General features: G+C 35.7%; 1 protein-coding gene across 9 annotated transcripts in view; it reads right to left on the bottom strand.

The window, feature by feature from the left end:
• The window catches only part of DMD (dystrophin), a 1,208,865-nt gene that overhangs the window by 127,886 nt on the left and 1,055,199 nt on the right, over nt 1-25,780 (bottom strand). The gene's annotated exons all lie outside the window — the stretch shown is intronic.

The following is a 25,780-nucleotide window of genomic DNA, read 5'->3' as shown; positions in this document are numbered from 1 at the left end:
TTGGTTTTATCTTTACCCTTGAAAATCCCAGTAAGGTATCTAACAAGCAGCCAAAAGGACGTGGTTGCTGTAAGATTCCATATTGTACGAATGACATCTATCAGCAGCTTTATAGCCTGTACACTAAAAGGATACCATCATTAAGGCCTAAGAATAGGATTAGGTAAAGCAGGGAAAAATGTTTGAAAGTAATGATAGAATATTTTAGAAATGTATTAAGTAGAATAACTGATAGAAAGCAGATTCACTTAAATATTGTCTGTAAGAAAAAGTGTTGTATCAACAGTAGCAAAGCAAAAGGGAAAAGTGATTGGTCTGGTTTTATTGCCCCACTTATGTATCTCACAACATGTAACAAACAGGTTGCACAAGGAAAGAACAATCCACATTTTAAAACTTCCAGGGAATTTTTTTGCGGGTGGTAGAAAGAAACAAATCATGCCAGTAACTGGGCGTGATTCAGTTAGAAGGCAAAAATGATAGAATTGACTAGCTCTTTGATATGGCTGTGTTTGCCAAATAATCTCTAGCCCCCAAGATCTTGTTTCACTACACACAGTAGAAATTTAATGTCAGGAGATGATTTGTTTGCTTACAGTTTCAAAACTGACACTATGACCAAAAATTCCCCTTCCTTTCTCTCCTCAAGCCTTTTTTCAGATGCTTTTCCTGCAGCTTTCTCCATTTCTATGCCTTCTTTTCTCTTCTGGCTTCCTATACACAGACATGATCAATGTGATTTTTGTTAGTCCCTGTTGACCAGCATCTCCTCACGTAGCTCAGCTATTAACGTATCACCATGTAGCCTCTGTTCTTATTTCTACTGTTTTCTTGAACCCAGAATTGTTCACAGAGCAACATTTATACTGGTAGGTTTAAGGCAGGCACATGCTGGCTCAGTCCTATGGTCTGTGCTTTTTCTGTTTAATCTTGCTGATTGCTTAGTTAGACAAAACTAAGCCCAGGAGAAGGCCAAACTTCTGAAACTGGGTAGAAGAATGCTGGAGAAAGAACAATTCAATGCTTCATATTAGGGACTGGCTTTGGGCTTGGGTTCACACCTAAATCACCCCATAGAAAAAAGCTAGGGAAGTTTATAAGTGCACAGAAAACAATGATACAGCTGCTCTGGTCATTAGCTTAAGTACAGAAGCATAAACTAATGTGATATTTTTAATCAAAAAATGGTCTTTCAACAAAGAATAGGAATATAATTTAAACATACCTAAAACAAATTTTTAAAATGCTGGAAAAAAATGTTAATGAATTATATACACTCTTTGGAATCCTCTTAAAGTAAACCTCATAACATACCTATTTTGTAACGAGAACATTATTGTTTAGTAAAGAAATGTAAGTCTCCTCTATATTAGTACTTGCTTTTCAGTACATTAACTAGGATGGAAAACCTCTAAAGAGAATGAGAGCTCTACAGCTACACAGAGGGGAGCAGCACTTCATATCATGTGAATGACAACAACCAGCTTGTGGTCAGAGTAAAGTATGGGAACCCTTTGGTATGTCTGACCGCTGCCAGCTCACAGCCCATACAACGTCTTAAAGTGTGCTAAAACTTAGAATTTCAATCACTTCAAAATATCCAGGTGAGCTTTGAGCTGCACAAGATTATTAAACTGAGATTTTTAGCCATATATGCACATTCAGCAAAATAAAATACCTTATACACTTCAGGGTAAACTTTCAAACTGAACAGCATGGGATGTGAGCTAGGAAATACCACTAGAAGTATATCTAGAGGTAGATTTTGTCAATACAGAGATGAACAAAACATTGGGAAATATTGACAATTTTCCAGGAAGTACCACCTGAGAACACAAAAGTTATTCCATTTAGCTGCCCGTAAATACCACTTATTGGTGTATCGGCATACACCTTTTAAGTGCCAAAAGATGAACTTCCTGTTAATGCTAGAGTGAGGAAGATTACTGCAGTCAATCTCTATAAATTTTACCAAAACTAAGATGTAAACGATAAAATAACAGAACTTGAACCCACAATAACTGGGGTTATTGTGAACGATAAAAAACTCCACTTGAACAATGATTACTTGATTACTAAGTTACAGAAGAATGTGTCTCTGATCCAGTAAAATCAGAGTTGGACTTGAGTTTGTGGCTTACAACCTAACTATCCGGAGAATCACATCCACCTGTCTTCATAACTGATTTGTGATTCTTGAAAAAAATTCTCATTGGCATGTAAAACGTTTTTTAGAAATTCATTTTCAAAAACAAGCCACAGGAAATTTCCAGATATAAAATTTTGTTTTCTTCCAAGTCAACTGAAACAGGTTCCTTCAATACAAGCACAAACAGTATCCTATGTATTTTTGTATGCTGTTCTCCAAACCAAGTGCAGTCTTCCTTAGAACAAAATGATTTTGTGAAAAACTGGATCTGCATGTGAAGAAAACAGCAGAATTTTCAACCTGATTCAAGCATTCATTTTCCTTGCTCTAAATGGAACTTATATAGTGTTAATGAAATATTGCAAATACAACCCCTTACCATATCTCAATAGCCAAAGGAAAAAAAAAAGTCTTCTGACTTCATTAGTTTCCTCCTACTAGTATCAGTTTAGCCAGGCTAATATGCAAAAACTAATAATTTTAAAGGTACTATTACTCGTACATAACACACAAGATGGGATTATGGATTGGGTGTCTTTTAGGTAAAGCTCTATGGTATTTCTCCACAAGTAATGTCACTAAAGAAAAAAAATCAATAGGTGGATTTCTAAAGTCAGCTATTTCTTTTTCTGATTCAAAATATGAGAATTTGGTTTTATATCTGATTTTTACTTAAAAAAACCCATCAGGATTTTCTGTAATCAGGATACTTGAACTGTTGCTTTTCTTCACTGATGATACATACATTTTCATTATTTATTTAATCCACTGTTTTACATAACATTTAGTTTCTTTCAGACATAACAAATGAAGGAGCCACAGTAGTGAAGTAATATTATACTTGAAGCTAAAGATGGTAATATTAAAAAACCTATGCTGATTTTAAGTGATATTGACATGGAACACAAACAGCTTCTGCTAAGCAAATGAACAAATAAAAACACTGTAATTTAAAGTTCCTCTCCTTTAAAGACTTTGAAAACATTTGATGAAACAAGTTCTGTTTTGCATCACTTGGATGCAGCCATGTAACTGAATATATAATCAGGTTCAGATAAACAAATTATGACAGTAACAAAAGCAAAGCTCTGTCATGCAGTTGTTAGAAATAGTTTGTAAGTACCTTACCTAATATAGGGGTTCAACCTTGAAAACAGTTGTTACAACAGTTCCAGTGAAATCAGAATGAGGATTTGACTTAGGTCTACTATTAAATTCTCTCTTTAAAAAAAAATTTTCTGGGTTTTACCCGAGAACATTTTTATTACATCTAAAGCATTATTTTGTGTTTATGTCTACACTGCAAAACAGGACTAGATCAAAGAGAAAATTAAGTTATTTGATTCTCAGTATTTTCCATGTTTTCAAAAAGTACCCAACACCAGCTATTAAGGTGTGCTGGAGTTGCTGAGCTATTCAGAAAGATGTGATGGAGGAAAGAGGCACAACCCATCATGTTGTTAAAATTGTGCCTGTAAATAATGAGTGGCCTCAAAGAGCTATAAAACTGGTCTCTCTCAATCCATAAATCCTGTATTCTTGGATGTAGAAATTCCATACTGGGATAACATAATACTCAGCATAGGTCTAGCACTGTGTCTTAATCCTGCCCTAGTCTTCCCTGTAGTTTTGATGTTCAACTGAAAAAGTTCAGTAACTACCTCTGGGGTCCGTCCTTCACAGCCAGCTGATCCCTGACCATCAGGCTAAAACATACTCTGTGGCTCCAGTGATATATGGGTGAAAGCGGCTGGTTGAATGCCTGTTTGTGCTCAGCACACTTAAAGAATTCACATTCAACAAACTTAGCAAGGAATTTATTCATAAAAGTCCTACTTGTGAATCTTAAATGGTCAAAGACAAATGGCTGTTGAAGCTAGTGATCATGTGTAGTGAAAAAACATCAGGCAAGTGGGGAATGTTACAGGTGAATACATGAATGCCTCCACCCTTGTTAGCACCCAGGCAATTCAGAAAGAGATTTCTGTGGGTTCCAAACTCTAACTCCAGAATCATACCTGAGTTATAAGTCACTATACTTCTCTATCACAGTCCTCTATTTGGACACACCCTTTCACAAAGCATACAAAAAGACCATGTTAAGTATCTATTAAGCACTAATTATGCATCTCCCTTCTTGATATAATCAAATACTGTCTCCTGCAGTGCTTCTTAAAGAGATATATAGCATGCAATTGCATTTGTCTTTCCCAGACAATATGAGTGGTAAATGTGCAAATGTACCCTCTTGAACAGAAAAGCACAAACACCTACAGTTCTTCCTAAATTACACCATAACAAAAACATCTTTTCTGTACTATAGCACTATTTGGTTCGCCTTCTGCCATGCTAGTGAAATGGCTAAAAAGATGCATTATACACTCAGCTCTTGCTGCTGGAAAGCATTACTATCTTGCAAGACTATTTCCTGTAAAAAGATGTAATCATTTTCTTCTCATTCTAATTTTTAAACTGCAATCATATTTGTAATATTTACATTTTTTTTTTCCAGAATATTTGATACATAAGGAAATAAAGAAGCTTATTACAGAGACAGGGGTTAAGTTCGCGTCCCTTGGCCTTTTGGAGTATGATCAAGTTGCCATAATTCAAAATAACTGTTGATTTTCTCCTAAAAGTCTAGGAAGAGATGCAAGTGCTTCAGAAGAAACTGTGCAGAACAATGAATCAAAACCCTTTCTGTTGATGGGGTGGTTATTTATATGCATTCACTTAAAAACCTCCCCAACTCCCAAACCAAAACAACTCTGCATGTGACACCCGTGACAACACAATTTAAAAAGTCAAGGTAGTTGAAAACATGAAACTAGCAAATGAGAAGTTTATACAATTGTATAGCACATATCTTTGTCTGTTATACCATTTGGGCTCCACCCTGGCTTGTTTCTAGGTGGATCTCTTTAGAAATACCTTAATTTGACAAAAAAAGTAAGGCAATTGTTTGGTTTTTTTCTTTCAATGTTTGCTCTGCACATTTTGTTACATGTCTGCAATTTCTAAGTCAACTTCTAGTCTTTCTAGGAAAAAAGATCTTATTGTCTTTGATGCTCATGAAAACAAACAGCAGTTTCTACTACTCCTGTTTCTAAGCCAAATCATTCTGTCATTCAAAAGACTTAGAGTGCCACATGCTATTTTGATACATGATTATTAATATAGTAAAAAACATTTCAATTCTCCCTCTCCCTAATTCACCATTGCTAGGTCTACTGACATGCTGGCCAAGTGCTAGAATCCCAACATAAAGTGAAAAGTATTTTGGTTTTTTTTCCTTAAAAGAAAATGAGATTTTTTTTCCTCATCAGATTTCTTTGAATGTTCTCACTCCTGATTAAAATATACCAAATGTAAGAACATCTTTCAATCCACCAAGAACACAACTTCAAATAGGGGAGGAGGAACAGGTTTCAAGTTCTATTTTGTCAAATTACTTCACTTTCTCTTTTAAGATCATTGATAGAAGGAGGTCAAATAGATATCAACTGTCTCAGTGAAGTCAGACATTTACATTTGGGCTTAATTTATTTAAATTAATATTCATTTGAAACATAAAACCAGCATAAAATCATCTGAGGTCAAAATAATGTCCTTTTTGTAAGGGCATCTAAGAGCACATACAGCATAATATATAGACACTAATTACATAATTATGCTGCCCCAAATGCAGGTAAATTATATGAATGCATGAAGCAACAACTTTCACTACTTGTTAACAAGAGACTGTAGAAATAAGGCCACTCTTTAAAAAAAAAAAAACAAAACAAAACCAAACAAATCCCAAAATATAGAGTTAAGACCATTGTTGAATGGCTGAATGTGCTGGGGATTCTGAAGAAAAATGTCAAGAAAAAAAGGAAGAATCTCATCTAAAGGGCTATATTTAGTACAGCATCAAAATGACACACAATCTTTTTCAAAATTTACTTCATGAAAGACTGTTCTCATGAAGAGAGAAGGGCAATTTTCTGTATTAATAAGCATGCATATATACAATACTTATTAAAATAACAATACTTTAATTCCCTCACCATATTCATAATATTTCCACAGCCTCCTGACCTTGACTCCAATCACACCCAATTTGACTGCATATCAAAGGAAACTGGCTTCTACAAGACCCTCTTTAATGTTACCCAGCAATTCTCCTCCCAGGAGCTGAAAAGCTTCTTTCTTTTCTCTCACTGACCCAGACCTGCCAAAGTAATACTAGGCTGTTCTTTCAATAAACAAGATGATCTGCTCTACTGTACCCCTAATAGCTACTGAATTCAACCAATCACCATCCCCTGCAAATTAGCAGATAAAGATGGATTTAAATAAGCACATGTTGTGCTGTTAATGAGGAGAAGCTTGAGAAAATGTAATTGATAGTCATTGTTTTCAGCTGCTGAACTTCAGTTTTAAGTCTTGATATTTACTGAGTTGAGAACACAGCAAAGGACAATTAGTTTCCTGGTGCAAAGTTCTGTAATCTGAAATATTTTGAGAGTATAAAAATTAGCATGATGTATGCTTATTTTCCACATGAAAGAAAAAAATAGATAAATGTTATTTGCGTGCATTTATAGCTGTTATAAAGACTAAGTGCAAAGTCCAGCATTTCTGGGTCATGGTAGGACTGTGTACTTCAGTAGAGTGAAATCTGTGTGACTTCATGCAATTCTCCTTTCAGTAAAAAAAAAAAAAAGAAATCCTAAAGTCTAGTAAGATATGTGCATTGTACATTGGCTGCTTTTTTTAATCTTCAGATGAAACAAGAGAGTAAAATGTAATAAAAACTTGGGAAACATCTTAAAGCCCTGAGCACAAAGCCTTAGAAAACAGTAAATAAAAGAACAATCTCCTTGACTTAATGTCTACTGTGAATAACCAGCCATTGCTTCTTAGGCTTTTGTTTTATAAACCCAAATCAGTGAACTACAGGCTTTGTGTATCTCGTGCCTAAGGAAAGTAAGTTAGGTCTTATGGTTTAAATAACAAAAGCATTCAAATTCAGAAGGAATAGAACAGTTGTAAACCCAGTAAAATCTTAAGAACATCTTTAGAAAGGAGTTATCTTCAAAAACATTACTTGTTTTGGATAAAAGATATTCTGTCAAAGAGGCCTAGCATTTAACATCCCCACTGTTCCTGTACAAGCCAGCACACATCCTGGTTGGGGTTTTGCAAAGAAACTGGCTTTCATGTCACTGTATGTTGCTCATTTATGTTCATGCACTTTTGTTAGGTATAAAATATTTTATGAAACTGATATGAGCTGAGCATGGACTCGGCCTTTTAAAAGTACAAGAAACTGCTGTGCAGTCCTCTATTTTTGAGTATTTTATTCACAAAGGTTTCAATTTCTTGACTTCCCAGCCTTAATTCTCTTTTCATGTTGCTTTTTGTATGCAATTTAATCAATCTATCTGAACTATTTTTCTGCTATTCCTTGCATAATTTTATAGTATACCAAGAAAGTAATTTTACAAATTATGATAGTTAGCAACTATTTATTCACAGAACTGCACCAGTTAAAAAGTTTTCAATGCATGATTTACATTAGCTTCAAGTATACAAATACCCATTGATATCCCTCACTAGACTCCACTCCAAGTGGGCTGTGGTGGTATACTGGGATCATCTGTAAGCACCATAACCAAGAGACACGTGGATCAGTTGCAGAGAGCCTGAAGAAATTAACAAGAATAATGGTGACCTACAATGAAGGGTTAAGTGAGCAACTGCAGTTAAAACTGAGGAACAGAAGTCTTAGGAAATCAGTAAACAGGGACAAATCCGAAATGATGGTTAGTCCTCTCTTCTCCTACTATGAATATATAAATTTCTGCTATGTCAGTAGTATTAGATCTGATTTAATTGTGCTAAAAATACAAGGTATTTGGAGGGTTCTGGATTATAAACTATGATGAGTGTTCTTTATAAGAAAAAAATTCTGCCATGTGCTTTCCATGTTATTTATGCTAAATATCATAAGCAGTCTCTATATGAAGATGTATGCTCTTCATTCTGTTGGGAATAGGAAAAAACTATTTTTCAAATCTTGAGAGGAACAGGAGGGGAATTCCTTCAAGCATAAGTCCCAGTTTTCCAAATTTAGGGGAAATCCTAGTTCCCAAACAGGAATTTCAGATTATTGTAGTGGGAGGGGGAAAGGAATACAGTCTAATACAAATTATTCCTAAAACTGAAGATATGTACTACTTCACACATAAAGTTCATAATGTTTCCAGAATTGTAAAATGTTACACTCATAAGCAGCTCCCGTATTTTCTGCAAATCTTTAATGATGATGCTCTCCTCCACTGAAGGCAGGTGGAAACACATGTGATTTGATAGAAGCTCAGTTCCACATTTTTCCTCCCTAGACAGTCTGATCAGTTCTACAGATAATTCCTCAACTATTTTAAATCAAGAAGTTTTCAACAACTTAAATAAAGGGAAAAAGTTGTAAGGTACATTACTTTAAAATATCAAATGTAAAATAACTTGCTTCTGTGCTTTCTGTGACCAGCTGCACAAACTTGATACTTTTTTCTCTCCCATTTCTACCTCAAGTGAGTCTCAAGGGGTGTATTCTTATTTTTTCAGTCACATTCATACTAAGTAGCATCTTAGTCCACAGGAAGTCTTATAGATGTCACTGACACTCATGGAAAAATTTACTGTTTTGCATGAGTGAAGGCATCTGGATTGGGACAGGAAACAATAGAAAAGATCAGTCCAGTGAGAAATCTTTATGAAAAATGAGCTGGGGATTAAATTTTCTCTGTCAAATGCTTATAGAAAAGCAACTTGCAGCAGGGCAGCACAGGGCACTGATCTGCAAAACTTGTCTTGAGGCCATTAACATCTCTCATCACTTAATAAAAAAAGTGGCGAATTTAGATTTTGGGTACATCATATTAGAACACATTTACACTCTTGTGATGGTTCTTAAAATAGTACACAGGCATCTCAGAGGTAGAGAAAAGTTTTGCAAGGCTACATTGACATTGCCCTCACCCCTCCCCTTCATTTTTCCTGCAGAGCTTCTGTTATCTGATTATTTTGTTATCCTCAGTCTAAATACATGTATATACATTCTATGTATTATATAAATGTAAAGGCTGAAACATGAATTATGATACTGTTGATGCTGAAACATTAGTCTTTTTAGGCTCTGCCCATATACTGTTCCTACCCTAACACAGTTGGTTGATAGATGTGTTTCTTTTAGGCATTGTCTCTTCACTTCTGGAAGTGCATGGAAAGCAACATCAAGCGTACCATAGTTAGGTCTCCTTAACATACAACTGTAATGACATAAAAAATGACACCTTGCTGTGGCCTTTTTTTTTCTTTTACTTCTCTGCTAAACTACTGTCATTGCTCTTCATTATATTTTTTGCATTTTTGAAATAGAACTGACTCATTTCTACTTTGTTTAAAAATATTTCTAAACATTTTAAAATATATTCTTCATTGTACTTCATTTAAAAATGCTTTTATTAATGTTTCATAATCCATCCCTAAGGTAAAGTCCTATCGTCTCTTAACAAGATTTGAATGTGGTTTTTTTTCTTTTCTTTTTCTCTCTTTATAATTTTTTTCTCTCATTAAACTAAAAATAAATTAATAAATTCATGTTGCACTGGAAATGTCATTTGTTTCTGAAAGGTCAGGTAACATACACAGTTCCTGTGCCAAGGGGAATGTATCTGTGGTGACTTAGGGAACTGTAAGTAGAATGTCATACAAGAAATGTTTTATTTTATAGCTGCCCAGAACATATGCTTGCAATTTCCTGTAGCAGTTGAGCATCACCAGTGAAGATTATTCTTTTATAGGTCTAGTTATATTTTCTCACTTTCATTGATGCTTTATCATACTAATTTTATTGCTCCTTTCCCCCAGCTTTGTGAATCTCCAGTGCCTTTACTAGCATTAGTTTGGGGATCTGTTCATCACTGCAAGTAAGAAGCTCATAGCCCAGACCTGTATTTTATACAGGTTACTTCTAAGAGAAACAGAGGCTTCATTCAGTGTTGCCCTACTTCTAGCTGATTACCATTTTGAAGTTTTTTCTTTCACCATCTTCATCTCTCTTCCACTCATATTGCCCTCTGACTCCTCTGGGATTATCATTCCATCAGTATTCAAAAGACTTCAATTTTCATTCCTGTCTTTCTCACTGTTTTCTCTTTCTTGTCTCCTTACTTTGTTGTTGAGTATCTTCATGCTCTTTTATCATTTCAATTCACACTTCAAAACCCATGTTGCTACCCCAAATGCAGTGAAAATAGAGTTTTCATACATATGTAGTAAACCTCTCAATTTTATCTAATGATGTTTATAAGTAAGAAGAGCTGAAGAGTTACTTAGACTGAGTACACTGCTACATATGTAGTACCATGCAAAAAGGTATACAGGGGAGACTGTGTGAGTGAGATTTATCCATCCTAACTCAGGAGTCCTAAAGTAAGACAGCTAAATCAGCCTTCCTCAATCAGAAATGAAGAGAAATATGTATCTCCTGAGACAATTCTGCTCATACTAAGATAGACAACGCAGAATAATCCTCTAAAGAGATGTATAAATATGATTTTTGTAAGGTTTCTTTTTTCCAAGTGAGTTTGCATGCAAAGGAGGAGGAATCTTGGGAAGACTGAAAGGAGGAATGCATGGAGGAAGATTAATATAGAAAAGCACAGGAGAAGGTGGAAGGTAAGACAAAAATCTTCTGGGGGACACTATAGGCTAGTAATGCACAATAAAGGATTCCACATGCAGCAGCAGTTGTATTAATCCTGTATCTCTTTTATATTTTCTGCTCTCTCATTTTCTGCTCTCTGAAAGTTAGAGTTACACCAACAGTGATAAATCTATTCACTCTAAATAATCCTTAATCCAGATACTTCCCCAAACAGATCACCTGTTTGGTTTTCTTTTTAGCTGCACAAGGTGAAACCAGTAAGATGATGTCAGTAGGGACAGTTTCATTACATTGTGATCTATTCACGTTATTTGCTTGTTTCATCCATATTCTTACAACTGGCAATCTCAAGAGTGTAATACTCTGTTTCAATATGTATTAAGACTACTTTCTCAAACAAGTGCTGATACAACATGAAAAGAAAAGCTTCATTTCATGAGATTACTGACTGGATGGATTAAACAAACTTTTATTTATTGTTCTTGTCCAATGAACCTTTTGAAGATGGCCTCTCAGTCTCAATGATTTCTGCAGAATCTTCTATATCCCAGCAGCTGCTCAAGCTTGGGAGCATCCATACGATCAGTGCTTAATGCTCCCTGTTATCTGACACTTCTTTGTGTACAACTACAGCTCCGATTTTGCACAAAAGCCTCTTTTTCTCCCTGGAGAAGACACGTATATAGCACGCTGAAAGATAATAAAATGACTCTAGGCAAGTAACAGTTCAAATGGAAACAACTGCTGATAGAATTGATACTATATTCATTGAAGATAATGGCAAAACTCCTATAATAGTGTAATATGACTTGTGAGAGGATCTGTCTGGTCAAAGTCTATATATTTATGCTTTCTAATCTGTGAGTGAAATTCAAGTGACATGATAACAAAACCTAAGTTATATATAGCCTATACTGGTAAAGCATGATATGAAACTCCTCCTAATTTAAATCGGAAGACACATTCTCTTGTTTCCACAGTTTAATCTATATGAGAGAAAAAGGTGTTTATAATTTAAAAAAAAAATATATATATACCACATATTTACAGAGACTGTAGAATGGTATATAGTGAAGGTTAAGAGTTATACTGACATGAAGGATCACAGCATATGCATGCGTTCAAGGAAACCATCACTGCATGTGTGTTAAAATAACCCACACTATCATACAGTGCACTTGGTAATGGTCATAAATTTTACTGAAGTAATTCCAATAACATTACATGCAGTTTTCTTCTTAAATCTGTTGTTACTAGCCCTCTCTTTGCAAAGCTGGATACCCTATTTACCACTGTCAATCTGTTAAGGTCTCACATGAAACTAAAATCTTTGAAAATAGCTTTGCTCAATTCCCAGATCTATCCACTTCACAGATTAAGATCCTCCCACGAGCAGAGGGAGGGTTCTTTCTTCCCAGTGGACAAAGCCCCAAGCTGCAGCCCTGCAGGAGGTGGTGGAATTAAAGCTATGATATTCTGTGTTTCCAAGAAAACTGTAACTGGCCTGCACTGACTGTTGCCATTTAACATACTTCATATTAGTGCAAACTTTAACCATACCTTTTCTGCATATCAGTTCACAAATGAATGCAACAAACTCTGTAGCATAAATATTGTGGTAGAGTTGTTAAAATGCACAGCTTCAAATGTGAAAAATAACCTTTAACCTCCAGATAATGTCACATTTTGAGAAATGTTTTTGTTATTATCGAATGCCATAAAATCTTAAATTTGCCACCTTATTTTCACAGCTATCTGTATTTTATCACTTCTTCCTTTTTTCTTTCTTTTTTTTTTTTTTTCACAAGTAAATAATTTATTTCTGTTTAGGCTTGCCTTATTGCTCATTTGTTTCTAAGAGCAGAGAACTGGGAAATTCTAAGGACAGAAGAGATCTTGGAGAATTAAGACATTAAGAAAGATAAAGATCACTGCTGAAGGGGAGTGCAATGCAACTGTTTTTGAAACAAAGAGTAATAATAGGAGAGAAGCAAAGGCAAGATTTCCAACACAGTTTGAAGCCAGCCTCCAAACCTGAATTTGCAGCATCTGTATAGTGGCAGTTTAATTGGCAATTACAAAACTTTAACTTACTTCATCAGAAACCCTTTCTGAATGTCTAACTTACAAGCTATTGTTATCACAGTGACAAGCTGACATATGGCCTTCAAGTTAGGCAAATACGGGAAAAAATGAGCATTCTCTCAAAAAAAATCTATTTATGAAAGACTTAACTATGAAGGGCTTAAGAAAGGATTCCACAAGACAAAAAAAAAAAGTAAAACCAGTCTTATAACTCATAAAGCTTACAAGTGATCTCTATGAAAGGTCCACATTATTAGTATAAAATGCTTTTAAGAATCAGTAAAAGAGCATCTTTAAACCATGCGTACCATTTCAGAAATAAGAATGGACTTGATTCTACTTTCAGTAAAACCAACAACGAAGATGCTATTTCCTTTAATGCTACAAGAGCAAATGGCACATTTTTATACGATTTTTTATAAACATTTCTGAGATTGAAATTTATTTTCAAGGATTACAGAAAGCAAAAGAAAATATAACTAAACCCAACACCACCAGTATATGACAATAGGAATGGTCACTTGCCCATCCCCTAATCACAAAATCAAACGGAAGCCATCAGAATTAGGTGAGCAATCCCATTGCTCACATGACAAACAGGGTTAATACATGTAGTGGATTTGCACAGCCAGGTTTTGGTAGCAGCGGGGCTACAGGGGTGGCTTCTGTGAGAAGTTGCTAGAAGTTTCCCCTATGTCTGACAGAGCCAACGCCAGCTGGCTCCAAGACAGACCCACACTGCCCAAAGCCAAGGCCAAGGCTGTGCCCCTGCAGCCCATGGAGGTTAAGGGTAGAGCAGATACCTATCTGGAGCCTGGGGAGGATCTCACACCAGAGCAGGTGGGTGCACCTGAAGGAGGCTGTGACCCTGTGGGAAGCCTGTGCTGGAGAAGGCTCCTGGAAGGACCTGTGGCCCCATGGAGGGAGCAGGTTTGCTGTCAGGACTTGTGACCTTACGGGGGACCCACACTGGAGCAGCCTGTTCCTGAAGGACTGCACCCCGTGGGAGGGACCCACACTGGAGCAGCCTGTTCCTGAAGGACTGCACCCCGTGGGAGGGACCCACGCTGGAGCAGTTTGTGAACTCCACCCCATGGGAAGGGCTCACATTGGAGAAGTTCATGGAGGACTTGTCTCCCATGGGAGGAACCCGATGATGGAGCAGGTGAAGAGTGTGAGGAGTCCTCCCCATGAGGAGGAAGGAGTGGCAGAGACAACGGGTGATGAACTGACTGTAACCCAACACCCCTGCACCCCTGAACTGCTGGTGGGGGAGGAGGGCACTGCTGAGCCCAGGAAGAAAGAAAGGGTGGGGGGAAGGTGCTTTTTAAGATTTGGATTTATTTCTCATTATTCCACTCTGATAATTTTTTTTTTTTTTCCCCCAAGTCAAGTCTGTTTTGCCTGTGATGGTAATTGCTGAGTGATCTCCCTCTCTTCATCTTGACCCATGAACTTTTCATTATATTATTCTCTCCCCTATCCAGCTGAGGAAGAGGAGTGATAGAGCAACTTTGGTGGGCACCTGGCATCCAGCCAGGGTCAATCCACCACGATACATTAGGATGGCCAGGATTTGAAAAGCAATCTGAAGGCAGAAATAAGTTTATTTAAGCTTTTTGACAAATTGTGTCAAATAATCAGTTCACCCGTAAAAAGCAAATGAAATTACGTTTGTTCAATATACTATTAGCTGCAAAGAATTTAGACATTTGAATGAGACATGCAAAGGAATTTAATGCAGCACTGACTCTTGTGTAACTTTATTTAGAAATTATTAACTTACAAGCAGAAGTTTACAAATGGAAAAGACAAAGATTTAACTGGGGTTTTTTGTGTTCTTATTTACTTTCTCAATTTAATGAAAATCCCAAGGAATAAAATTATAGATGTAGAGACATTTAACTCTGAAACATTTCCGTCCTAGTGTGGTAGCTTTTCTCTGTCCATTCTGAACCAGTAATGACAGTCCTTATTTTAGTACTATGTAGATGAAATTTCGTTTCTGTCATAATAAAGACATGACTATAAGTGACATTTTTGTCAGTCCATTTATTGTTTTACTTGTTCTGTTTTTCTTTTAATATAATTTAATTACATTGAATGTGAACATTGAATATTTTTATGCTTTTTAAATTTATCTGAAAAAAAAAGGTAAAACCTCACTGTAGGAAGGTTTTTCCTTTTCCCTTCTCTTTTTCTCATTAGAACTCACTCTCTCTGCTTTCTGCAGTTCCTATTATGTCTTTTCTTTTCTACCCTGATAAGCCTTTTCACAACCTCTATAGTCTTCCCCCACAGTCTCAGGAAAAACCAAAACTCTTAACCAACCAAAACTAAGACTGAAGCCATTTTTTAGACAGTCTATTCAGTCAATAACTCCACCATACAGTAAGATTCCTCTGAACAAACAAGTGCTTTGATTACATACTGCTGGAATAACAATGCTGGCCTACAGTTATATGTCCGTAACTGCTTTCTGGCTTCAGAAGCCAGATTCCTCTCTGATGATCTGTAATTGCTTTTAACTGGGTAATTTTTATCCTTCAGGGTTGCCAGCAGTGGCAGACATGAGGCTGTAAGGTAGCTACAAATCCCAAAGTGAACTTGCAAAACTACAGTTTGAGAAGCTAATAGAAGAGTTGGTGAACTGAGACTTTTTGTATTTTGTAAATTTTGTAGGAAACCTACACAGGCAAAATTTCCAAGACTTCATGTATTTTAGAATAAATCATCCACAATGAACCTGAGGTTGCATTTGACTTTGAAGTATATGTCCTATACACCATTCCATGGCATTTCCCCAAGGACGTCCACTCTATCAGTGTGTTTCTAGTTCAGCTGCCCACACCATTGCACTTATTGTTTAGCATATGTCTTATACAAGGGAAAACAATCATGACAATCAGGGAGGAAAAAGAGGAAAAAACCAACAGTTTGGAAAACAGGAATACAGATCGTGTACCATTAATATTCATCATATGACAGAAACCACTGGCAGGATCATGTATCTAAAAGGTGCAGAATTTGGTAAAGCAAAAATAGGACTTTATAGGCTCACATGAGTAAAGTGTACTAATTTAATAATATTTCTGATTCTTTTGAAAGGTAAAGTTGCAAACCAAGGCATCTAATACTTAAGAAAGAGACAAATTCTTTCTGCTGCTACTCCCAATGCCAACAAGAAGCTCCCTCACTGACAATTCCCATTCTGCTCCCCCTCCTCACCACTGTCAGTTTCCTATTAGATTCTGCTTGGGCTCCTGTTGTTTGCTTCATACTATCACATGCTGCCTGTTTCAAGTTATTATTCAGAGTTTAAGTTTTCTTCCATTTTTTCTTGTTCTGCTTTCTGTGTCTTTTCTTCCCTAGCAGTCATGCCCCCATTCCTGGAAACATTCAAGGCCAGGTTGGACGGGGCTCTGAGCAACCTGATCTAGTGGAAGTTGTCCCTGCTCATTGCAGGGGGTTGGACTAGTTGACCTTTAAAGGTCCCTTCCAACGCAAACTATTCTAAGATTCTATAACCCCAGATTTCAAAACTTCATTGCCTCACAGCAAGACAGCTTCTCCCCCATGTTCTTGAAAGTGTGGCCAGAAGTAAAGCTGAAAAAAATTACTAGAATTCCTGTTATGAAAGCAACTTACGTGTTAGCCTTCTTAAAAAATTTACTTTTCTGCCCACTCCAGTTTACTTTTTTTTGGATTATAGTATGTTTCATTTCTGACCAGTGCAAAGATGAGAACACCCAACAAGGACATCTTGTGTTTCTGTTTCATTAAGTCCACACTATTCAGTATTTTGACTGCAGTACCTACCAACTAAACTTATACAACAGAACGGTGCTACTTCGAAATAAAAGTCATGGCAACTTGCGGTATTTTTTTTGGTGGCAATCTGAAATACTTTCCACTGAAACAGGTAAAACCTTTAAAGTCTATATAGAAAAACTTGCTGGATTTAAAATAATTTGACAGTTTTTTTTTTCCCAGCCATCCGTGTGTCTGTTGTGAGAGCCTAGTACTGCAGGAATAAATAATATACCTGCTTGTCAGCTCTCAAACATATTTTTGTTTCCCATGTTATCAGAAAATCTGTTCTGATATGTGTGCATAAACATATGCATAGGAGTATATGTATACAATAACTTATTTCCTTCCAAATCATCCCAGAACCTAAATTATTCTGACTATGGTTAGAAAACTTTAGAAAAATATGGTCTGCTTAAGTACAGAATAATATCTAAAAAGTACAGAACATTGGTGAGCAAAAGAAAAATTAAACTTCAGCTGTGTTCGCTTCAATAAGACTACCAGAAACTCCAAATCATTCTTGTGAAGCCATTTTCTAACTAGCAAAAATCTGAACTGCCTGTAGACCTCTGAAGGCATTCTGGAAAACAACTGATAAACCATCACATTTTTAAATCAGTTGGGGGGCTTTCTGATTTTTTTTTTTTTTTTTTTAATCATCCATCTGCACAAGGTTTACTGCACTCAGTTAAAAAGGCATAAGCAAATTCACTTCCAGAGAAGTAATTTACCCCGGAACAAACATTTTCTGTCTTTGATTCAGTACGGGTTCAGCATCATTGCCTATGCACTTTTGCAGTACATAGGCATGACTACATTCTCCAAAGATACAGAAGTGAGGTGTATCCAGAGAGTTATAATGACTCATTTGTGTCTGCATTAGGGTTCAAGACAGACTCAATAACACTGGAAATGTGAGGAGCACATTCAAAGTTAAGTTAGGCTGTCATAAAATGTAATTTTAATATAGCCTTTTTTTAAAAAAAAAAAGTTTTAAAATGAAACTTTGAACTTGTTCAAACATTGTTCCCTTGAGAAAATGTATTCCTAATCTCGACTCATACATCAGCAAAACCATTTTGCCTGCCAGTTTTCTGTCACTATTATGAGCACTTGAAATGGTTTAACAACAGAAGTGAGATTTTCTTATTAATTGGGAAACCATTCACCAACTCCTATGCTGGCAGCTAACATTTCTTCCTTAATGGATTCATATTAGCTATAGTATCTATATTCAAATTGTTCTGGCCTTAATCTTTGAGAATCCTACCGTTTATATCAGTTTATATATTGATATACTGATATAAAACAGACTGAATGATCTGTTTACAGGTTTCCAGGATATATTAAATAGAGAATATTAGGAACAGTGGAAGTCATGTTCTAAAAATTGTATTTCATACACTATGAACTTATTCTTAGGCTCCAAGACACTTCTCACTGTATGATCTTACTAGGTCAGGGTGTTGGCCAGACTATGATCTTACAAGTAAAGAACAAGGGAATAAATATTCAGTTAAATGCTTACTATTAAACAGTAATTGACAAGATCAAATGGAGGAGCAGTAAGCACAGAGGAAAAAGATCTTGTTCATCAGACCGCCTTTTGTAAATCAGAATGAGACTGTATAATTTTGTAAACCCAAGGCTCATTACTGAGTAATCAGCCTTGAATATTATTTATTAAATTACAGGCAAAGTGAAATACACATCACAAGTAATTGTAACTGAGCACCTGCTTCATAGCTGGTAGAAAAGCAAAGTTCTTTGGCTCTACCAGTGGTTCAAAGCTATAGAATAAGCTGCAGATTTGATGCCTCTTTCAAGTCCTGACCTTTCTGAAGTTCAACATTATGTTAACACTGAAGCTTAACAAATGTTCAGGCCTGGGAATCTCCCGTTATGCACAAGAACAAGCAGTATGGCTAAAATGTACCTGGACATGGCAGCCATTAAGTAAAGAACTTCCAAAAGAGATGAAAGATGTACTTTATGACAATAATTAATAATGATTGACTATGAAATGACTTAGGATGATCATTCTTGATATGATGGTATAGAAGAAATGTAATCTCTCAGAACATTACTGTAGAAGACACTTTATTTTTTTTTTTAATTTTCTAGACATATTCTATATAAATCAGGTGATACAAAGTATATGAATGTGAACACTTTGTTAGAGCAAACAGACTTTAAAATAAATGTATATTATTTTAAGAAAGACCACAATCGCCACCAGTTTCTGGACTTGTAATTTTATAGCTCTAACAGTTTGCAGACATTACATCAGCTATCAGAGACACTGAAACTACAGCAGTCATCCTAGCAGCAGCACCACCCATCTTATAAGTTGACTGAATAGGTTGAGATCATAATGATGTTGTTCATTACTTCAGACTTGATTTTGAACAAGTACTTTTGGTTCATTTAGAAGCACTTCTTACCATTGAGAAAAATGGCTCATGAGTTCATAAACCTAACATCCTACCCGACTTTCGCTTTTTCATATTATACTACGCCTTCATGGAAAATTACTTTCTTACTGTTTATTTCACTGAATAATTTAAGGACACATGGTAATCAAACTTCATTTCAAACAACCTGCTGCACCCAAATAAAGCATTTCCATGACAGCAAAGAAAAAAGTACAGAAAGACTATCCACTGTTTACCCCAAATCCATCATTTAGTCAAGAATTCCCATCAGCTAATTAGGTGAAGGAAATCAGGTAATGCTCCCCAAATAAGCAGATCTGAGATGCTGACCATCTTAGAAGTAAACATTCTTGTTGCTGTCTGCTAAATTAGTCTTTCACTGTTTGGAAAAGAGGATATAACTGAAAGTTTAACTAACAGCTAAATTGAACTCCAAGACATCCAAGAAAGCTCATTTTTTAAACTCGCCTAAACAGTGAGTACTTTATTTCATGTATATTATTGTCTTTGACAATGCTAACTATTTGTATTATAGATGTTAAGTACTCATACACCACTTTCTATTTGTAGTGGCAAAGCTGAGCAGAAAATATGGTTAAATTTCCTGGGACATAAAATTAAAATATTGAGAAAAAATGAAACAAAGCAACATAAATTTTACAGAAGCTGCATGTACTTTCACTTAGACAATTTTAAAAATATTTAAAATTTATAAGAATTAAAAAAAAAATTAAAATAAAAGAGCTTAGTTGTTCTCTCCCAATATTACTTTTAGTTTTTACAAAACATTTAATTAAAAAAGTAGTTTTGGTCATGATGGCAAATTTGCTTTTTCCTAAAACAAGGAACAGAAAAGAAGTAAAATTTCTATATATGCATACAGTTATCCTGATGGAAAGGGTGGAATTGTGGGACAGAGACCATAAATTCATAGTGTACTGAAAAGCAAACCTGAGCCTCTCTAAATATCAACCTATATTTACATAAGTATATACTTTAAAGAACATTTGGAATGATGGTAGTAATGCAAATCACAAGGAGGAGGGTTGGAACAATCAAGTGCAACTTCTCATAGTTTGTTCATCGATATGGAATAAATTAAGATAAATAGGTATGTCAAGGAAGGCAAGCAAGTGGGGTTGTTTGCTCTGTCTCAAATTTATAACCTCAATGATACGACACTGGAAGGACTTGAAGTCCTTGTACATTTTGTTCTATTTTGTTTTGTACAGATCCCAGCATTCTGTAGATAAAGTGCACTGCAGACAAAAAGATGAAGGAACTCTAATGAATGATGCTCAGATGAAAAGAATCAATGAAAATATCCAGCTGTGCTAAAAAGGCTTCAAATTACCATTTATGAAACTGAGGCATGCAATAGGTGTTGGGAAGGAAAAGAAAATTATTATGAACAGTCTCTTTGGCAAAGTATCAATGGAATTCACTTTTCAATTGTAAGGGAAATGTAGGGCAGTGGAAATAATTTCAATTAGAGGAAAGCATATACTACTGGAAATTCTGAGTGCTACTACTGGAAGATTGTGAACACTGGTATAAGTTCAGATATGGAAGGTAAGTTGGAATGAGTTGCGATTTATATATAATGTTTAGTACAACGTATACATTATGTATTTCTTCTTTAGGTAGATGCAGCCTAACTGTGAAAAAAAATGGTTAAGCTTTTCTCATGTTGTTGAGTTATGAGAGAAGGTGGACACACAATACAGGGTTTCATTTAAATACCTGCACACCCTGCTCTAATGATGCATAGCGCTCCAGCCTCTCTTTGTCTCTCCACATCTCTCAGAACAGAGTGGGGAACCAGAGACATGCTGTGCTGGAAATATGCAGGCTCCTATGAAAGGCTGCAAAAGGATTAAAGAGTCTTGGGCTGCTGCTTTCCTTACTGGACCTGCTCCACTACTTCTTATACCTCTGACAGCACAGCATCTTGTAGACCCAGAACTCAACCAGCTTTCCCTGTGCATCACAACTAACCACAACACACCGGTGCCCTGGAAAGTCTTATGAGTGGTAGTTTTGTAGTAGTACAAGCCAGCATCAATATGACATTGAAAAAAGGACAAAAGTTCATGTGGGATAAAACCAAATCAACCCCAACACATATAAGAAAAGAAAAACACTTCTTCAATCTTCATTTATAACTTGAGACTTCAGGTGTCCAATCCTGTTATAAAATCCATAAACCAGAATAAGTATTTAAGAGAAAAAAAAACCTTTCTGCTATTTGAAAAAGGCTCGTAGAAGTCTAGCAAAAGCTTAAATACAGTTGTGGGTTTTTTTAAAAGAAATATTATTATGATCTGTTATTTAAGATCCTCAAACATGATGAGTTATAAATTGTAAGAACCATCCCAATAAATTTTCAATTAAATAACTAAATTAATGTAGAGACATTTAATTAAAGTTGCACTATTTTTTACAAATGCAGTTAATTAAGATGCTATCTAAAATTAAATCTCATCCAAACCCCTTTTACATTTATGCAGCTCATCTGATACAGACATAATTAAAATTCAAGAAATTCACCTATGCATCTGAATATTGGAAAAAAACCACCCAAACCCACAACGAAAGCCAAAACCTGCTGAAGTAGTTTGAGAGGCGGCTGCTTTAATGGGATTTATTCAAGCCTCAGAGTTGGAGGTCAGCAGACACAAAAAACCTCAGAAACAAATCTAGGTTTTTAAATCTGCACAGACTTATTCATTCCATATAACAGGCCAAGACCTTTGAAGATTTTCCACAGGTGAAGGATAATGGATTGACATGACCAGGAAACAGGGAGATAAATCCGGCTGACTTTATACATGCCTTCCATTGAAGTAACCTGTATAGGTAAGGCACGCAGCACTTGAATTTACATTCATGAGCAGATGTGGACGTCCTATCAGAGGGGCAAACTGCTTTTTTGTAACTGGAATACCTCTGATCTTCTGGTGGCCTAAATGATCCCACTCCCTGTCTTGATCTTTTACTGACTGGTTTCTTCCTTGGTCAAGCCCAGGCTTGGCTGTTTTAGTGGTCAGTTCAATACAGATCTATTTCCTCCATGAGAGTGACTCAAAATCACCACACTTGTTTTATATAACAAGTACACATTTAACATAAACATTTTAGATATTAACCAATGCAGAGAAAGACGTGTCCAGGTACCTCGGAGGTCTATTATCACATTACTTAGGATCAGAGAGCAGTTTTTAAAGATTTACTCTTTGTGTGAAGAAAACAAAGTACAGTTCAAGACTAATATTTATTGCAAAACCCACTAATTACTAAAACAGACATATGCTGTAGCAGAACAAACAATGACTAAGTCAATGGGGCATTCAGAACTGAAATTTGGAGCTGATCATTTCAACAGTTTACTCTGTAAGCAGCAACTGTGAGCACAGTAATACAGTACTCATATGCTATCCAGATTACCACTACATGGGCATATCTTCTGTTCCAAGTCCCTCAGGAGTTCTGAGAATATACAAAAAGTAAAATTGTCCTTTGGGGTTTAAGACACAAAGTTGAAACACAAAAAAATGTACCAATATGTTCATGATAGGTATTTATTTTCTTCTCTGTCAGTAAAAGTATGCAGAAGATAAAAATCAGCCAAATTTTTCCTAATACTCATGAAATTGTGGGTTCAGAACTGAAATCTTCCAATCTTCTTAATAATCTGAACCCAAAACCTTAATCTAAAAAGCTTAATTTAAGCAGGAAGATGATCCATCTCCCCTCACTCAGTGAAAATTAACTTTTTTTGTGTACACAAAATGAATGTATTTCCCTTTTTGCAAAATCTGGAGATTGTACACAAATAACAAAGGTAGTAAAAATCCATAGAACCTTGAAGATTGATTAACCCATGAGTATCTTTCTGCAAGCACTTGAATCACCCTTTCTTACCTTAAGCTTGCAGTGCAACAGGACCCTGGCAAATTGCTATAATCTCCTTTAACCCTAATCACCATTTTAATCAAAAAAGGTGGGGCAGCCTGGAATTCGTACAGCAAGGTTAGCACTGCAACTGTCATTCTATTTGCTAAATACACAAAGTATGCAGCTAAAAGGTTGAAATAGTTCAAACTTTTATTATCTTCAGAAGATTACATTCCAGTATTAATATCTGACAAATAAAAGAAAACAAAATTATGAGACTGTCTGCTTTGAAGAGCTTTATAAATCTGCTTAGAGCATGGCTGTATCTCTCATTAACTCCAATCTTAAGAGATGCCTTGGTAAAATAAAAGGTTGTGATATGTAAAACAACCATAGTCAAAAGCCTACCTCATCTCTGCCTTACATTGCACTTTTACTCTCTCCATTCCTTTCTTTTCTTCTCATGGTAGATTGTAAATTTTCTAGCTGCGTTCTCTATTTTCTCGTTTAATGATTTTCGTCCTAGCCTTTTTTTAATAAGTAGTGGTATGATTGTAGATGATATGACAGACAAGGAGAAGCTTATATGAAGGGGAAGAAAGGAAGCTTCAGGGAGAAAAAAAGCAGTGAGAGAAACTAAAAAGAGCATCAAGGAGATTGGAGGAAAGGGAAGATTAAAGGAAAAAACAGCAGACAACTGTGGTTTTCAGCTAGAAGAGATTCAGCAGCTGTCATTAAAAACCTGCAGCTCTGCTTGAGACATATTGATCAGACTATTTCAATGTTTTCTGTACAACTTAGAGAGCTTCCTGTTTACTTCACATTATAGCACTGTGATAGTCAGGAAATAATACTTATCTCAAATGTTTAACAAATATTTTTGTTGTTAAAGACTGTCCTGTATTTCTCCCTCTTTTCCAGAAAGGATGCTGAACTTTCAATGTTCTGCTCACCTGCTCATTAACACACAAATATCAAAATAGTCTTCATGCTAAAGATAAGTTTTTTCTTTTTCCTTCTTCCCCCCCTTCTTTTTTTTTTTTTTTTTTTTTAAGACGACCATTTATTCATTCAACTCCTTAATATTGTAGACATTTCCTAGAATGAGTATGTCAGTAAGGCTTGTAAAGATAATGGAGACGACAGTATCTGTCTATTTAGTCTATTTACAAAGTATTGGAGAGGAATCAATCCTGCTAAAATGGTAAGTGAAGAACATCATTAGATTGGACAACAGTAAGATTTGTTTCTAGGATTTCTAAACCATTTTGCACACAATATTTTTTGCTAATATACAAAAGATATTTTCTAAAAAGCAAACATAAAATAATGACAATCCTTATCTTCTACCTGTGACTGAGGCTTCATTTCTAAGTTATCTCACAGTTCCTAATCCTAGTCTTTTTAAATACAATGCACTCTAAAATATTAATGTTAGAGGACAAAAATTCATGAAGCAGGATGATTCGTGTCTCCTACATACCTCTGTTCTTGTAACACCCTTTTCAGTTTTATAATTTCTTCTTGCATATTAAAACCTGCTGTATCAGTCTAAACTATAGAATTACATTAGATTTTGGGCAAAAGGAAGAAGAGCAAAAAAGAGGAAAAAAGAGCAGATTCATACTATCACTTGCTTTCAAGCACAAAGCAAAACCTTTCCAAAGATTTCTCATTCCACAGTGAGAAAAGAAAAAATGTCCTTTATATCTTGTCTTCCTCTCTAGGTGCGTGAATGACATTTTTGTTCTGATGTGACTATTGTAAGTATCAAAATCCCTCAGCCTTAGGTTTTGGTTTTTTTGGTGATGTACTAAGCTCAACAAACCTTCGTAGAAAATAGAATACTCTTAATTATGAATAAATTAACTAAATTAGTAACATGAGATGGATATGCAATTAAGGGACTGTTAATTGAAACTGGAAACACAGCTGTATACAGCTTAGAGATGAATCACACCAGTAATGACGCAGATGTTTATAAAATGTGATTATGTTTAGCAGGAGCATACTATTGAAACTCCCCAGCCTATTCTTATATTGTGTCACTGAAATGGTTTTTAAACCCATGAACACCAGGAATCAGGATCTCAGGAATGGCAAATTAGGCTCCCTGGATATGTGAATTAGTGTTGTCTGAATGTCAGCAATTTAATTCTCCAGCTTTCAAAGAATGTAGACATGGAGCCAAAAACAAACATCTGTTAGTTATATGCTCATTCAGGAAAAAAAAAAAAAATCTCTGGCAAGCTAGAGCCTGTCTGAATATGAGAAAGACAGTGAAATACAGTATCTCCAAGCAGTAACACTGCTGTGTGAATATACTGATCATGTAAATAATAGAGCCTGGGAGCTCATGAAATCTACTTTGTATACAACTGTGAATACATCTTTTTGGGACTATTCCTTCAAAGAGCTGGAAGGGTCAGGAACAAATGATGTTTCCTAGCTTAAGTTTTAAGAATTGATTAGCTTTCTGAAAACAGCAAATCAGGATTTTTATTCTTTCATCTTTGACATTTTTCCTAGGATGTTCTTTGATAAACTGTACAACAAAGGGTTTTTCTTCTGGCACAAAAAGGCACAAATGTTGCTCTTGGGTCATACAAGGATATCTGAGCTATGCAAGCTCAGCAGGGATAACAGCTGGTACAGTTGTGAAGGATGGCAGAGCAGACAAAGCCA

The sequence above is a fragment of the Athene noctua genome, chromosome 1, assembly GCF_965140245.1.
Source record: "Athene noctua chromosome 1, bAthNoc1.hap1.1, whole genome shotgun sequence".
Taxonomy (NCBI): Eukaryota; Metazoa; Chordata; class Aves; order Strigiformes; family Strigidae; genus Athene; species Athene noctua.
The sequence above is the reverse complement of the archived record's forward strand: the minus strand, read 5'-3'. Positions and strand labels throughout refer to the sequence as shown.